The following is a 17,110-nucleotide window of genomic DNA, read 5'->3' as shown; positions in this document are numbered from 1 at the left end:
CCAGCCATTACAATGGGCCCGTCTTCCTATAGCTCCTCCCACCAGCCTCCACTGGCCTACTGTAGGCTACTGTGTGTTCTTCCGGGCTGAACTGTCCTTACAGTGAGCACACACAGGAAGAGGCATATTCACACTTCACAGGCTTCAGTTAGCATGAAGAGGCCCCTACTGGACTTCATGACCTCAGTCAGAAAGTAATCTACCGCAACATGAAGGGTATACACACAAATAGGCCAAAATAGGGAAGTTGACCTTTCAACTGTTATATATTGTTCACTTACTTACAATACCTACCGATACAGACCAAATGTCATCCAGCCGGTTCTCTCTCAGCAATTGAGACAGGGGACACGGTTAATAGATCTGACCTGTTCTATGTACACACTCACTGTAATTCATGGGGGTTATTTTTTGTTTCCGTTTAAGGTCTTGTAACTATCAAATCAAATGTATTTATATAGCTCTTCTTACATCAGCTGATCTCTCAAAGTGCTGTCTGTTTCTTGTGCTGTGAGAATGCATGTTTGATTTTGTTAAACAGTTTCTGATTGGTCTGGTATTTTGAAGCTAAAACATGAGCATGCCCTACCGAAGGTTGTTGCTTGGTCGGATCAGCTATTAGTCCCAAACCTTTTATTTTAATTTTATTTCACCTTTATTTAACCAGGTAGGTCAGTTGAGAACAAGTTCTCATTTACAACTGTGACCTGGCCAAGATAAAGTGAAGCACTGTGACAAAAACAACAAAGTTACACATGGGATAAAAAAATGTACAGTCAATAACTGTCACGCCCTGACCTTAGCGTTTTTATTTCTCTATTTGGTTAGGTCAGAGTGTGATTTGGGTGGGCATTCTAGTTTTTCTATTTCTTTGTTGGCCGGGTATGGTTCCCGAGGGAGCTGTCTATTGTTGTCTCTGATTGGGGATCATACTTAGGCAGTCTTTTTTCCACCTTTAGTTTGTGGGATCTTGTTTTTGCACAGTTGCTGACTAGCACTGCAGAACTTTATGTTCAGTTTTGTATTTTGTTGTTTTTTCGGTGTAATTTAAAATTAAGGAAAAATTTACACCTACCACTCTGCACCTTGGTCCAATCCATCTTTCAACGAACGTAACAATAACACGATAGAAAAATCTATATACAGTGTGGGCAAATGTAGTAAGATTAGGGAGGTAAGGCAATAAGTAGGCCATAGTGGTGAAATAATTACAATTTAGCATTAACACTGGAGGGATAGATGTGCAGATGATGATGTGCAAGTAGAGATACTGGGGTGCAAAAGAGCAAAAAAAATAACAATATGGTGATGAGGTAGTTGTGTGGGCTATTTACAGATGGGCTGTGTACAGGTACAGTGATCAGTAAGCTGCTCTGACAGCTGATGCTTAAAGTTAGTGAGGGAGATATAAGACTCCAGCTTCAGTGATTTTTGCAATTCATTCCGGTCATTGGCAGCCAAAAGAGGTGTTGGCTTTGGAGATGACTAGTGAAATATACCTGCTGGAGTGCGTGCGACAGGTGGTGTTGCTATGGTGACCAGTGAGCTGAGATAAGGTGAGGCTTTACCTAGCAGACTTATAGATGACCTGAAGCCAGTGGGATTGGTGACAAATATGTAGCGAGGGCCAGCCAACGAGAGCATACAGGTCACAGTGGTGGGCAGTATATGGGGCATTGGTGACAAAACGGATGGCACTGTGATAGACTACATCCAGTTTGCTGAGTAGAGTAGAGTGTTGACATCGCCGAAGTCAAGGATCGGTAGGATAGTCAGTTTTATGAGGGTGTGTTTGGCAGCATGAGTGAAGGAGGCTTTGTTGCGAAATAGGAAGCCGATTCTAGATTACATTTTGGATTGGAGATGCTTAATCTGGGGCTGGAAATTGAGTTTACAGTCTAACCAGACACCTAGGTATTTGTAGTTGTCCACATATTCTAGATCAGAACCGTCCAGAGTAGTGATGCTAGTCGGGTGGGAGGGTGCGGGCAGCGATCTATTGAAGAGAATGCATTTAGTTTTACTTGCATTTAAGAGCAGTTGGAGGACACAGAAGAAGTGTTGTATGGCATTGAAGCTCGTTTAGAGGTTTGTTAACACAGTGTCCAAAGAAAGGCCAGATGTATACAGAATGGTGTCGTCTGTGTAGAGGTGGATCAGAGAATCACCAGCAGCAAGAGCGACATCATTGAAATATACAGAGAAAAGAGTTGGCTCGAGAATTTAACCCTGTGGCACCCCCATAGAGACTGCCAGAGGTCCGGACAACAGGCCCTCTGATTTGACACACTGAACTCTGTCTGAGAAGTAGTTGGTGAACCAGGGCTGTTGAGTCTGTCGAGAAGAATGCGGTGATTGACAGAGTCGAAAGCCTTGGCCAGGTCGATGAAGACGGCTGTGGCGGTTATGATTTTGTTTAGGACCTTGAGCATGTGCACCCATGACCAGCTCGGAAACCAGATTGCATAGTGGAGAAGGTACGTGGGTTTCGAAATGGTCGGTGATCTGTTTATTAACTTGGCTTTCGAAGACATTAGAAAGGCAGGGCAGGATGGATATAGGTCTGTAGCAGTTAGGGTCTAGAGTGTCTCTCCCGTTGAAGAGGGGGATGACCGCGGCAGCTTTCCAATCTTTAGGGATCTCAGACGATACAAAAGAGAAGTTGAACAAGCTAGTAATAGGACAAGCTATTAACTTGATTCCAGTAGTTGAGAAGGGCCGATATATTATCACTTCCATGCCATTAGTAAGTCATTTCTAACTAAAATGTGGTTTCATATAAAAAGGAGATCACATACTTGGATAAGGTTCTGAGAAAAGCGGAACCTTAACACAGAAATGTCCCTGTTTAGTGTGCTCTACTCTCTTCATTGTAAACTCAAAACTGCTGCACTTGCTGACAGGGGAGAAGTAAAGAAGTTCAGCTTTTTGTATTTTTGTTACTGTATCTGATGTTCATTGACGATTGGTGGCAGAAGTTGCCCGAAAGCACCTTTTTGAACAATGTAAATATACTCATTTTGGGTTGGATCTGGAATGTTGCATTTAGAGGCACATCTCACAGTGTTGTAGTTGCGGGTTAACGCAAGTAAACACAGTTTTTTGGCTTTTTCTTTGCCAAACAGTTTTACCCACCTTTTGCAGAAGAATGCATTGAAAGTATAGGAAGAGTTACTTTTTTCACCATGACCGGCGATCGGAGTTTAGCCACCTATTTATTTTTTTACTACTAAATCACTGAGTGGCATATGAAAATGTATAGGGTTAATTTTGAACACGTCTTCATTTTGAACCCCTGTCTAAAAATAGTGGTCCCTGTACACAGCATACAAGAAGAGAGGACCCTCGCTGAGTTACTCGTTGAAACTAAACTCATTTCTAAACTGATTTGTGCTAAATTAGCAAAAGCGTGTGTGTTTGTGAAATTCCCCACCCATATACTGTACTTATCAACCTGGAAATCACTGTCATATGTGGGTGACTAAAAGATCATGTAGCAAGATAAGTGGGTTGTTGTTAGAAACTGCTGGTCTTTCTTGAGAGCAGGATATCGTAACCTTCTGAAGTGTTATAACAGCTCACTTTGAAGTGTATACCATAATGCCAATGCTTTTAAGAGAGCATAGTAATCTTCACATATCTTATTGATGATGGAACCTGTGATGGAACTTATGAAATCTTCCTAATGACTGCAGTTAGTTAGTAATTTCATGTTTTTTTTCCAATTGTGGAGAGAGTATGATTAAACTATAAACCCAATGTGTGATTCAAAACGAAGGGAACATGGTAAGACAATAAGATTCCAAAATACATTTCCTTCTCTGAGGAAAGTGAGTGAGGTAAATGTGAGGTCTTATGTTATGCATCTGAGGATTTACTGATCATCTTTAGGAGATTACTGTAAAATCAACACTCATAACTCAGACTATTAATACAACTAAAAAGAGGCCTGAATATTATACAATATTTTTCAATCTTACAGTTTATTTAGCAAATGTACTAAACTCTAATTATTGTCGGATTTTGTACATAAAATTAGAAAGCAAAAATAAGTTGTTCATATATGTGTCTACATAGAAGAGAACTAAGACAAAACTGTGAAATAAGTTAACAGTGCATTTGGAAAGTATTCAGACCCCTTGACTTTTTCCACATTTTGTTACAGCTTTATTTTAAAAATGGATTAATAGTTTTCCCCCCCTCAATCTACACACAATACCCCATAATGACAAAGTAAAAACAGGTTTTTAGAAATGTTTCCATATTTATAAATATAAAAATAAATGAAATCACAATTCCATAAGTATTCAGACCCTTTACTCAGTACTTTGTTGAAGAACCTTTGGCAGCGATTACAGCCTTGATTCTTCTCGGGTATGACGCTACAAGCTTGGCACACCTGTATCTGGTGGAGTTTCTCCCATTTTTCTCTGCAGATCCTCTCGAGCTGCACAGCTGTTTTCAGATTTATCCAGAGATGTTCGATCTGGGACTGGGGTCTGGCTGGGCCACTCAAGGACATTCAGAAACGTGTCCTGAAGCCACTCCTGCCTTTGTCTTGGATGAGTGCTTAGAGTTGTTGTCCTGTTTGAAGGTGAACCGTCGCCGCAGTCTGAGAACCTGACTAGTCTCCCAGTCACTGCCGCTGAAAAACATCTCCACAGCATGATGCTGCCCCCACCATGCTTCACTGTAGGGATGGTGCCAGATTTCCTCCAGACGTGACGCTTGGCATTCAGGCCAAAGAGTTCAATCTAGGTTTCATCAGACCAGAGAATCTTGTTTCTCATGGTCGGAGAATCCTTTAGGTGGCTTTTGGCAAACTCCAAGCGGGCTGTCATGTGCATTTTACTGAGGAGTGGCTTCCGTCTGGCCACTCTACCATAAAGGCCTGATTGGTAGAGTGCTGTAGAGATGGTTGTCCTTCTGGAAAGTTCTCCCATCTCCACAGAGGAACTCTGGAGCTCTGTCAGAGTGACCATTGGGTTCTTTGTCACCTCCCCAATCAAGGCCATTCTCCCCCGATTGCTCAGTTTGGCCAGGCGGTGGTTCCAAACTTCTTTCATTTAAGAATGGAGGCCACTGTATTCTTGGGGACCTTCAATGCTGCAGAAATGTTTTGGTACCCTTCCCCAGATCTGTGCCTCGACACAATCCTGTCTCGGAGCGCTATGGACAACTTCTTAAATCTCATGACTTTGTTTTTGCTCTGACATGCCCCGTCCACTGTGGGACGTTATATAGACAGGTGTGTGCCTTTCCAAATCATGTCCATTCAAAGGAATTACCACAGGTGGACTCCAATAAAGTTGCAGAAAATCTAAAGGATGATCAATGGAAACAGGATGCACCTGAGCTCAATTTCAAGTCTCATAGCAAAGGGTCTGAATGCTTATGTAAATAAGGTATGTGTTTTCTATTTAAATACATTTGCAAATTTCAAAAACTCTGTTTTTGCTTTGTCATTATGGGGTATTGCGTGTAGATTGAGGATAAAAAAATAAAATAAACATTTAAAATAGGGCTGTAACGTAACAAAATGTGGAAAATGTGAAGGGGTCTAAATACTTCCCGAATGCACTGTATGTACCCCAGTGAATGCACTGCATTTAACCCAGTGAATGCACTGCATTTACCCCAGTGAATGCACTGCATTTACCCCAGTGAATGCACTGCATTTACCCCAGTGAATGCACTGCATTTACCCCAGTGAATGCACTGCATTTACCCCAGTGAATGCACTGTATTTACCCCAGTGAATGCACTGTATTTAACCCAGTGAATGCACTGTATTTACCCCAGTGAATGTACTGCTTTTACCCCAGTGAATGCACTGCTTTTACCCCAGTGAATGCACTGCTTTTACCCCAGTGAATGCACTGCTTTTACCCCAGTGAATGCACTGCATTTAACCCAGTGAATGCACTGTATTTACCCCAGTGATCAATATGGTCTGTCTTTTCAACCAAAAAGTATTGTGCTCATAGGGTGTTTATTTCCTTTCAATTCATGTCCAATTAAGACCTATTAACAAGTAGAGGGTAGTTCCTAATCCCAAGCAATCAATTACCTTAATTGATCAATCCAATAGAAGGTAGGAGTGGAAACCCATCGACACTGGGTCCTCCAAGAATTGAGTTTAACACCCCTGTCAGAACTGGTCCCTATCACTCATGCTGTAATTGGCATTATTCTCTTGGTTGACACTACACCCTAGTGGACAACATGATAGTACAAAATGTCAAGAAGCAGGCCATTGAGCATTGCACCATAACACAATATTCAATATGACAAATAAATACATATCTCCCTTCACTTCCTCAGAAAGGGGGGAACCGCAGGTAAATGGAAAAATAACATGATCATAGTGCATGCTGTGAATGATAGTTTGGATTCAATAAATACATCCACATGGATTAAATAAAAACCAAATCTAAACGATATCATTGAGTTGTTATGATCATTACTAAGCACCAAAGGATTTACATTACAACAAGCCATTGCAGGATCTTTGCCTCAGCAGGATCTTAATTGGCAGGAAATAACAAAAAACAGCATGTGAACACAATACTTTTTGGATGAAAAGACAGTCAAAAAACAATGAAAATATATCTTCCAACCAGTTTTGACCACTGGGGTAAATACAGTGCATTCAGAAAGTATTCAGACCCATTACCCTTTTCCACATTTTGTTATGTTACAGCCCTATTCAAAATGGAGTAAAACAGATATGCCATGCTGATCCTCAACACGGGGATCCCCAGGGGAGGGAACACTCCCTGTTCATCCATGACTGCAAGGCCACGCACGACTCCAACACCATCATTAAGGTTTGCCGACGACATAACAGTGGTAGGCCTGATCACCGACAACGATGAGACAGCCTATAGGGAGGAGGTCAGAGACCTGGCAGTGTGGTGCCAGGACAACAACCTCTCCCTCAATGTGATCAAGACACAGGAGATGATTGAAGGGGCTGTAGGGTCGATGGGGCTGTAATGGAGCAGGTTGAGCACTTCAAGTTCCTTGGTGTCCACATCACCAACAATCTATCATGGTCCAAACACACCAAAACAGTTGTGAAGAGGGCAAGACAACACCTATTCCCCGTTAGGAGACTGAAAAGATTTGGCATGGGTTTTCAGATCCTCAAAACTTTCTACAGCTGCACCATCGAGAGCATCCTGACTGGTTGCATCACCGCCTGTTATGGCAACTGCTCAGCCTCCGACCGCAAGGCACTACAGAGGGTGGTGCGTACGGCCCAGTACATCACTGGGGCCAAGCTTCCTGCCATCCAGGACTTCTATACCAGGCGGTGTCAGAGGAAGGCCCTAAAAATGGGAAAAAAGTCCAGTCACTCTAGTCATAGACTGTTCTCTCTGCTACCTGCATGGCAAGCGATACCTGGAGTGCCAAGTCTAGGTCCAAAATGCTTCTTAACAGCTTCTACCCCCAAGCCATAAGACTCTTGAACAGCTAATCAAATGGCTACCTGGACTATTTGCATTATCCCCCTCCCCCACCCCCATATTTACACTTCTGCTGCCCTCTGTTTATCATCCATGCATAGTCACTTTATCTCTACCGACATACAGTATTACCTCAGTTGCCTCAACTCTGTACCGGTAACACCTGTATATAGCCTCGCTTCTGTAATTTTATTGTTGCTCCTTTATTGTTTATTTTTCAATCTATCTTTTTCAATTCAGTTTATTTTATTAAATACATTCTTAACACTTATTTCTTGAAAATGCATTGTTGGTAAAGGGCTTGTAAGTAAGCATTTCACTGTAAAGTCTACTATACCTGTGTATATTCGGGACATGTGCCAAATAAGATATGATTGTAATGTCAGAAGGTGAATTCACCAATTTGTAAGTCGCTCTGGATAAGAGCGTCTGCTAAATGACTTAAATGTAAATGTAAATGTAAATGTAAATGTATATAGAGTCTGTTTAGTGACAAGAGTAAGGGGTTGAATACATATAAAAAAATAAATGGTACAATTTCCTGATCTTTCTAATATCTCTCAGAAATAGGAACGACATTTCAGAACAAACTTCTTTCCAATTTTTTTGGGAGGGACTATCTCTGTTGTTCCATGTAGTGAATCTGTCATTCAATGCACTTGTATAGGCTAATACTGTAGCAGTCAGGCCAAAGAAAAATGTTCAAATATTTGTTTTTGTATTTTATTTGTTATACTTCAAGGGGTCTTACAATTCCAAATCAAAGAGCAAAATCATCCTTGGTATAACCTTCTTAAAACAATTCCATGTGTACTTTACAGTATGTTGACCCAATTCTGAAGGCTTTGGAGCTGGTTGCATCCAGCTTTTGTAACGATTACAAATCATTATTGCGTAAACGAGCACCGGGACATCTCATATTGCTCACTTCCTCAAATGAAACAGACCCGTTTTTCAGTTGTGTATCACTATTTCAAATGATTCCGGTGCCCAATTCTCCTAACCTCTGTGTGTGTTTGTGTGGTAGTAGTTAAGAGGCTAAGAGGCATGTCATTCATTACAGTATGTGAGTCAACATCTACAGATGATACAGTGCATTAGGGAAAGAAAACACATCAGCAAACAACAATGTGATAAAAGAGCTCAGCATTGATAGAGATATCTGATTACGAACAAGCTAAACAAAAATCACGTCCAACACAGGCCTGAGAGACTGGGGGGTTATCCCACTACTGCCTGCCACCAATGTAGTGATTCAGTAGGAATAGCTGGGGTGGTGTTGGAAGTCGTAACCCATTGAAAGTGCATTTTGACCCTTAGCATAAAGGTGAGACGCTACGATGAAACTTGCTCTCATGTGAACTGCCACAGGAAAGGAAGACCCAGAGTTGCAAAATACCATCAAGAGCTATGATGAAACTTGGCTCTCATGAGGACCGCCACAGGAAAGGAAGACCCAGAGGTACCTCTGCTACAGAGAATAAGTTCATTAGTGTTACCAGCCTCAGAAATTGCAGCCCAAATAAATGCTTCAGAGTTCACGTAAGAGACACATCTCAACATCAACTGTTCAGAGGAGACTGCGTGAATCAGGCCATGGATGAATTGCTGCAAAGAAACCACTACTAAACGACAACAATAATGAGAGACTTGCTTGGGCCAAGAAACATGAGCAATGGACATTAGACTGGTGGAAATCTGTCCTTTGGTCTGATGAGTCCAAATGTTTGATTTTTGTTTCCATCCGCCGTGTCTTTGTGAGATGCAGAGTAGGTGAACGGATGATCTCTACATGTGTGGTTGCCACGTGAAGCATGGAGGAGGAGGTGTGATGGTGCTTTGCTGGTGACCCTGTCAGTGATTTATTTAGAATTCAAGGCACACTTAACCAGCATGACTACCACAGCATTCTGCAGAGATACCCCAATCCCATCTGGTTTGCGCTTTGTGGGACTATAATTTGTTTTTCAACAGGACAATGACCCAACACACCTCCAGGCTGTGCTATTTGACCAAGAAGGAGAGTGATGGAGTGCTGCATCGGATGACCTGACCTCCACAATCACCTAACCTCAACCCAATTGAGATGGTTTGGGATTGTAACGAGTGCGCTGAGAGTCGGGAAGAGAGTACAGGGAGTGAGTGTTTTAATAAATAAACAAAACAATAAACAAAAACAACGCATTGACATGAAACAGAGTCAAAAACACCTGAGGAAAGAACCAACGGTAGTGATAGATATTGGGAAGATAATCCAGGAGGTGATGGAGTCCAGGTGAGTGACATAAGGTGCTGGTGTGTTTGACGATGGTGACAGGTGTGCGGGATAATCAGTAGCCTGATGACCTAGAGGCCAGAGAGGGAGTATACGTTACAGGGATGAGTTGGACAGTAGAGTGAAGGATAAGCAGCCAACAAGTGCTCAGCATATGTGGGATCTCCTTAAAGACTGTTGGAAAATCATTCCAGGTGAAGCTGGTTGAGAGAATGCCAAGAGTGTGCAAAGCTGACAATGCAAAGGGTGGCTACTTTGAAGAATAAAAAAATATATATTTAAAATATATTTTGATTTGTTCAACACTTTTTTGGTTACTACATGATCCCATATTTGTTATTTCATAGTTGTGATGTCTTCACTGTTTTTCTACAATGTAGAAAATAGTAAAAAATAAAGAAAAACCCTTGAATGAGTATGTGTGTCCAAACTTTTGACTGGTACTGTATATTCCCTGTGAAAGCAAAGAACCTATGTTATGTGGATTTGAGCAAACAACAGCTAACAAAACTTAACCCAGCCAAATCAAACTCTGAAATGACTAACTAGCTCTTTTTATTTGATTTAGCTGTTTTGCATTGACATTTATATCCATATTAATGCTGCATGATTTTTTTTTATCAGAAAAATGACTAGTATTTTGCAACATTGTTCATAAAAACCTTTGCTGTTGCAAACTAAATGCTAGCTAGATGCAAGAGAAATAATGTGTTTAATAAAAGAATACACTCTTAGATTAACAAAGGGGTTATTTATCAATTTATTAATAAGGTAAGCAAAGTTGATTATTTAAATCAAATATATGAAGGCAGTCTTATTATAAACTATATGCTGGATAGATAATGTTATTAGAATATGAGCAACATTTGTAAGCTAGCTCACTAGACAGGACTACTTTAACCACACATTTCTTTCAGAGTTTCTCTCGCAACCCCATTTTCAAATCTGGCCGCGACCCCCAGTTTTGGAAATGCAGTTTTGGTGTCAAACTTCTGATGTAAACACAATAACACTAGGGCTTACTTTAACATAAGACACTGGCGGCACACTGGTGCAAGGATCTTGATGGAAAAGCACCACTATGCAAAAAAGGTTCCATGCTAAAATGTGGATGGAAATTCAGATCAAAATGATCTGGGTGTCAACAGGAGCAAAGCTCACACAATTCTCTCTCATCATATTGAGTGTTACACACATGGTACCAATGTAATATGATGAGGGTGGATGTCAGTAGTGGTGCGTGGGTTAAATTTTTTTTTTTTAAATCACTGGGGAAGCCAAGCCCCACCCCCGCAAAAACAAGCCATATTACAACCTGTGTTGTGATGATTGGGTTGATTGCTCTATAACCTGTTAGTTCATATGCCTTGCGACCGTGATATAGCCTGTCGGCCGAGACAATAAGAGACACAGTGGCAGAATAAATTCAACCACAACTTTGTTTCATCACAAAACTGGAGAGCAACCTCTGTCTGAAGTCCACAAAGCATATTGCATGTTATAAACAGTTACATGAACTACAGCACGGTCAAGCAAGTTAATGTTTCTGACATTTACGGACCATTAAACTATTGATTTAGAACCACAGAGAGTTACCGCAAGTCGCAAAGAAAACAGGAGCTGCCTCCACTATTTCAGCGCCATTTCAACATCATCAAATCACCTCTGCTTAGTCTAATACAGTGACAACTAAAAGATACCAAAAACAATTTAGTCCAATCAATGTAAGCTAAATACCATGTGGCTGTTCATGGTTCGGATTTCTGTGTGTGCGTTTGTGCAAGTAGAAAAACATGTTGACTCACACTACTAAACTAAACACCAATGCCACCATCCTCTCATGTTGACGAAACGTCTATCATTCCGTCATAGTAAATACTTCAATTCTTTGTTGTCCTAGGCTACCTGGCTAAAATGCTTGCTTGCTAGCCAAACTACTAACTTTAGCTAGTTAACATTAGCCTTCTACAGCTAGCTACCTCTCAAGCCAGGGGCACAACAAACGGGCCAATTTAAGCAAGCTCGCTAGACAACAGGACAATGAGATGCAACAATTCAGGTTTTTATGGTAATGAGGTATGCTCTCAATGGGATTTGATAGGAATGCAAGCTGGCTTCCCATGGCATTTTTGGGGGGAGGGACAGTTTAGCTAATTTTATAAACTTTGTTTTATCAAGGGAGGCCAAATGCTCGCTGGCTTCCCTTGATTTCAATGCTACGGGCAGCAACAATGCCATACTCGTTTGGACCAGACAGCATCAGGGGGGCGTTGTTTCGCTCGCTTGGGTGTTTTCTCATGTGAGATGTCTCTTGCGAATTGAAGGGAAATGATGACACAGAGAGACGAAAGATTCATTATTTCGTTTTTTTTATTAGTAGTTTTTTTGGGGAAACCATGAATACACCCCACTGGTGCATGTCAGTCTGTCTGTTAGAATTCACACTACAAGATTGACGGCGCACAGCGGATATTTTGGTCGGCAGAGTTATGAAATGAAACCAACTCCAGGCGCTTTTTGCTACGAACAGCATTTCACGCAGCCAAGGATGAAACGGTTGCGTCCGTGTTGTAGCCTTGGAACTTCCACTGAATTGAACTTTTCAACGGTATTCGTGCAACACGGTGCATTCAAACCTCAATATGACTTAAACGGTGTACAGGTAGACATTACTCATTTTAACCAATAATACGCGGTGACTTATATTGATCGACCTAAACTGGCGTGATGGGTGTTAGTGGACTCTAACATTATGGAGGCGCAACACTTGGAGACTTTTGGAAGCGACAGCGGGAGCCAGTCCTCTTCAGTCTCCCAAACCTTGTCAGGGGGAGAAGGTATAGACATCTGTTTAGAAGAAGTGCACCAATATTACGAGTATTTCAACAACCAACACACTTCAGACTTCGTCACTCTAAAAACAGAAGGGAAGGAAGAAAAGAGTGTGGCAGACGAGGCGGTGGAACCGGGGAATAAAGAACATGAGGAAGGAGGCGACGAAATGGTAATTTACCCATTAAACGTTAGTAATTGTCTGTGGGTGGAGTGGCTTGAATGGCAGGTGTGTGCGCCCTCGCAAAGGTGACAACCATCATGCCTTGTTGCGTATGTGTGCGCACTGCTTGTGAGAAATAAGAAATTGTTACTTTACTTCAGCTAAAGTATTATTCAGAGTATAATATTTTAGCTGAATAAAAACGTATTAGCTTTTATCCCCCCACCCCCCGAGCTTTACAGTTTTGTCAGTTCAAATATTTTTTGGATTAGAGAATCCCCAGCAGTAATAGTGACACAGTAAACTGACCGATTCATATGGCTGTCAGGGGGATATTGGAATTTCCCAAGTCAATTTGTGAGGGCAAGTCACTATGATGCTCGAGTCCTATGTGATAACATTGGCTTCATGTAATTTTTTATTAACATACTTCGAAGCATGCCTATTGACTTGATTGCTGTATGTGTTTTTGGCTTGGCTCAGCTTTGGAAAGATTTGAACATAGTTGAAGTCGGAAGTTTATATACACGTAGGTTGGAGTCATTTAAAACTCGTTTTTCAACCACTTCACAAATTTCTTGTTAACAAACTATAGTTTTGGCAAGTCGGTTAAGACCTCTACTTTGTGCATGACACGTAATTTTTCCAACAATTGTTTACAGACAGATTATTTCACTCTCACAATTCCAGTGGGTCAGAAGTTTACATACACTGAGTTGACTGTGCCTTTTAAACAGCTTGGAAAATTCCAGAAAATGATGTCATGGTTTAGAAGCTTCTGATAGGCTAATTGACATAATTTGAGTCAATTGGAGGTGTACCTGTGGATGTATTTCAAGGCCTACCTTCAAACCCAGTTCCTCTTTTCTTGACATCATGGGAAAATCAAAAGAAATCAGCCAAGACCTCAGAAAACATTTTTGTAGACCTCCACAAGTCTGGTTCATCCTTGGGAGCAATTTCCAAATGTGTGAAGGTACCACTTTCATCTGTACAAACAATAGTACACAAGTATAAACCCCATGGGACCAGGCAGCTGTCATACCGCTCCGGAAGGAGACGTGTTCTGTCTCCTAGAGATTAACGTACTTTGGTGCAAATCAATCCCAGAACAACAAAGGACCCTGTGAAGATGGATGAAACAGGTATAAAAGTATCTATATCCACAGTAAAACGAGTCCTATAGCGCCATAACCTGAAAGGCCGCTCAGCAAGGAAGAAGCCACTGCTCAAAAACCGCAATAAAAAAAGCCACACTACGGTTTGCAACTGCAGATGGGGACAAAGATTGTACTTTTTGGAGAAATGTCCTCTGATCTGATGAAACAAAAATAGAACTGTTTGACCCGCAAAACACCAGTCTCAATATCAACAGGGAAGAGATGACTCCGGGATGCTGGCCTTCTCGGCAGAGTTGCAAAGAAACAGCCATATCGCAGACTGGCAAATAAAAGATTATAATGGGCAAAACCTAGACACTGGACTGAGGGCCTTTGCCTAGAAGACCAGCATCCCAGAGTCGCCTCGTCACTGGCGTTGAGACCGGTGTTTTGCGGGTAGTATTTAATGAAGCTGCCAGTTGAGAACTTGAGGCGTCTTTCTCAAACTAGACACACTAATGTACTTGTCCTCTTGCTCAGTTGTGCACAGGGGCCTCCCACTCCTCTTTCTATTCAGGCTAGAGACAGTTTGTGCTGTTCTGTGAAGGGAGTAGTATACAGCTTTGTACGAGATCTTCAGTTTCTTGGCAACTTTTCACATGGAATAGCCTTCATTTCTCAGAACAAGAATAGACTGACAAGTTTCGGAAGAAAGTTATTTGTTTCTGGCCATTTTGAGCCTGTAATCTAACCCACAAATGCTGACTCTCCAGATACTTATCTAGTCTGGAGGCCAGTTTTATTGCTTCTTTAATCAGGACAACAGTTTTCAGCTATGCTAACATAATTGCAACAGGATTTTCTAATGCTTAATTAGCATTTTAAAATAATAAATTTGGATTAGCTAACACAACGTGCCATTGGAACACAGGAGTGATGGTTACTGAGAATGTTCCTCTTGACGCCTATGTAGATATTCCAAAATATCAGCCGTTTCCAGCTACAATAGTCATTTACAACATTAAGTGTCTTCACTGTATTTCTGATCAATTTGATGTTATTTAATGGAGAAAAAAGTAAAATTCTTTCAAAAACAAAGACATTTCTAAGTGACCCCAAACTTTTGAACGGTGGTGTATGTATCCAGGCTTTGTTGAGAAGACTACTTTGTTGAGAAGACACCCAAATACCTCTCTGCCTTTGTCCCCACAACCTCAATTTTCTGTTATAAATGCTAACAATCCAATCTTACTGAAACATAGCATTTGTTGATCTATCCCTCTGTATTGGCACTGATCTACTACTCACACCACTCCTCTCAGGATCGTTCCCCCTTGAGCCATCTTCCTCTTTCTTCACTGCCTCAGTATGCAACAATTTCTGCACTACACTAACCCTGGAAACCTTAAACTGCCACTCTTGCACCAGACATTTCTGATCCCCAGCCCGATGGGCACCCCCACAATTAACACATACCACTACTTTCCCCAATGCTACACATTCCTTTGTCTCATGCTCTTCTGCACACTTCTCTTCTGTTTCACACCTAGGAACCTCCCTCCTACACATTGTAATTACTGCCACAGGCCCAAACGCTTGACGCCTGTAACAATGCAATGTATTCGGCACAGAAGCTCGTACCGGATACCTTCTATATTCTAACATCACCTTGTCGGGGCAAAGACTCAATATCAAAACTCCAAAGGACAGACAACGACTCTTCTGTTTCACCACTCAAACCTTTATCTGAGTCACAATTTGCCATCATCAATCTCTTGTCTTCGACATTCCCACAGCTGTTAAGTTGTTGTGAACGTACCCCAGGCATCATCCAAGCTTTTTCTCTGGAGAAACTGGGTTGGCTCTACGAAACTACTGCTGAATTCAAAATCGAACCCGAGCCCGACCCGTGTCGTAGGTAGATCTGAAGAGACTGGATAGGGTCAAGCAATATGAAGACAATTCCATTTGAATTTATTATAAAATACTGTACATTTGATTGTGAAGGTGGACGTTGTCCCGAACCCCTGATTCAGGATTTCTATTATTCACCTGCATAATGTCTAAGGTTAATATTGGGAGTAGGGTAATCTGATGCTAAATCTGTATTTAAAGGCGACTCCTATGCAGAGCTAATTGAACACGTCAGTGCCCCCTTTAAAGCCATGTCAGGTTACCACCATTGGGGACATGAGCCAGTTACACGGCCTGGCCCCTAACCTCTAATCTCTGACCTGCAACTTTAGCTATGTCATGCCATTTAAGGGCGTTAAATATGGAAAGGCTTCTGGGATGAGTGGCTTGTCTGTGACATCTCCTCCTCAGGCTGTGCTTGTATTTCAAATGGAACACACCCCATAGTTGATTTTATGCACATCTTTGTTTATGAACAACTGCCTGCCCACGTACGTACGTCCTTTTAATTCTAAAAATGGGTACCATCTATCTGTGAGTGGAGTCTTAACTGGTAGTTGCATGTTTTTACAGTACCACAAAATCATCCTGAGTTTTTTTGGCCTCATGAAAGCTACGAACTGGTGGTCCTGCCAGATATGGCTAGTTATGTATGTTTGCCATGTAAGGACAGGTCCTGGACAGGTCCTGAAGGCTACTATCTTGAAAACTAAAGTTATTTTTATTTTGATATTATTATTATTTTGTTTTGATTCTATGAAATATCGGTGAACTTTGTTGCAGTTGCTCACACACAACTCAGAGTTTTGTCCAGAGTAACAAAATGGATGATCCTGTGCCCCTCTGCAATTTACACAGCAGATTATTTCAGTGTCCTAAAACGTAGCAATACATTTCCAACATCCTGGTGGGATGATTGACAAAAAGGATGTGGTTTTACCTTTTTGAGTTGTTCCATGCCATTTCAGCAAGACACCCACATCAGATGGTTTCTGTAGTTAGAAACAGGTAACACTGGCATTCCTGAAACATTATTTTGTTGAAATTACATATTTATCTCTGGGAAATTACGCTAATTGATTATGCCCAAAATTGTCATTTCAATATGTAAGATTCAGATAATATTCAATAGATGTAGTACCCAACATCAGATTTTCCTACTAAGGTGTGAGACATGAGGAATCCCCCCACCAAAAAAAGACACCCATGGGACCCCTCACACCCATGCCAATCACACCGAACATCCAGTATACAGTATGAGTTCTCTGTTTTTCTGAGATCGGATTAGTTTTAAACAATATAATGTTTCAGGAATGCCAACCGTATCGAACTACAGAAACGATTTCAGAATGAT

The 17,110-nt window shown here is 41.3% G+C and overlaps 1 pseudogene; it reads left to right on the top strand.

The window, feature by feature from the left end:
• Nucleotides 1-12,064: 12,064 nt before the first annotated feature.
• Nucleotides 12,065-17,110, top strand: part of LOC135544656 (microtubule-associated serine/threonine-protein kinase 1-like) — a 172,793-nt pseudogene continuing 167,747 nt past the window's right edge.

Source organism: Oncorhynchus masou, chromosome 8 (assembly GCF_036934945.1).
Source record: "Oncorhynchus masou masou isolate Uvic2021 chromosome 8, UVic_Omas_1.1, whole genome shotgun sequence".
Lineage (NCBI taxonomy): Eukaryota > Metazoa > Chordata > Actinopteri > Salmoniformes > Salmonidae > Oncorhynchus > Oncorhynchus masou.
The sequence above is the reverse complement of the archived record's forward strand: the minus strand, read 5'-3'. Positions and strand labels throughout refer to the sequence as shown.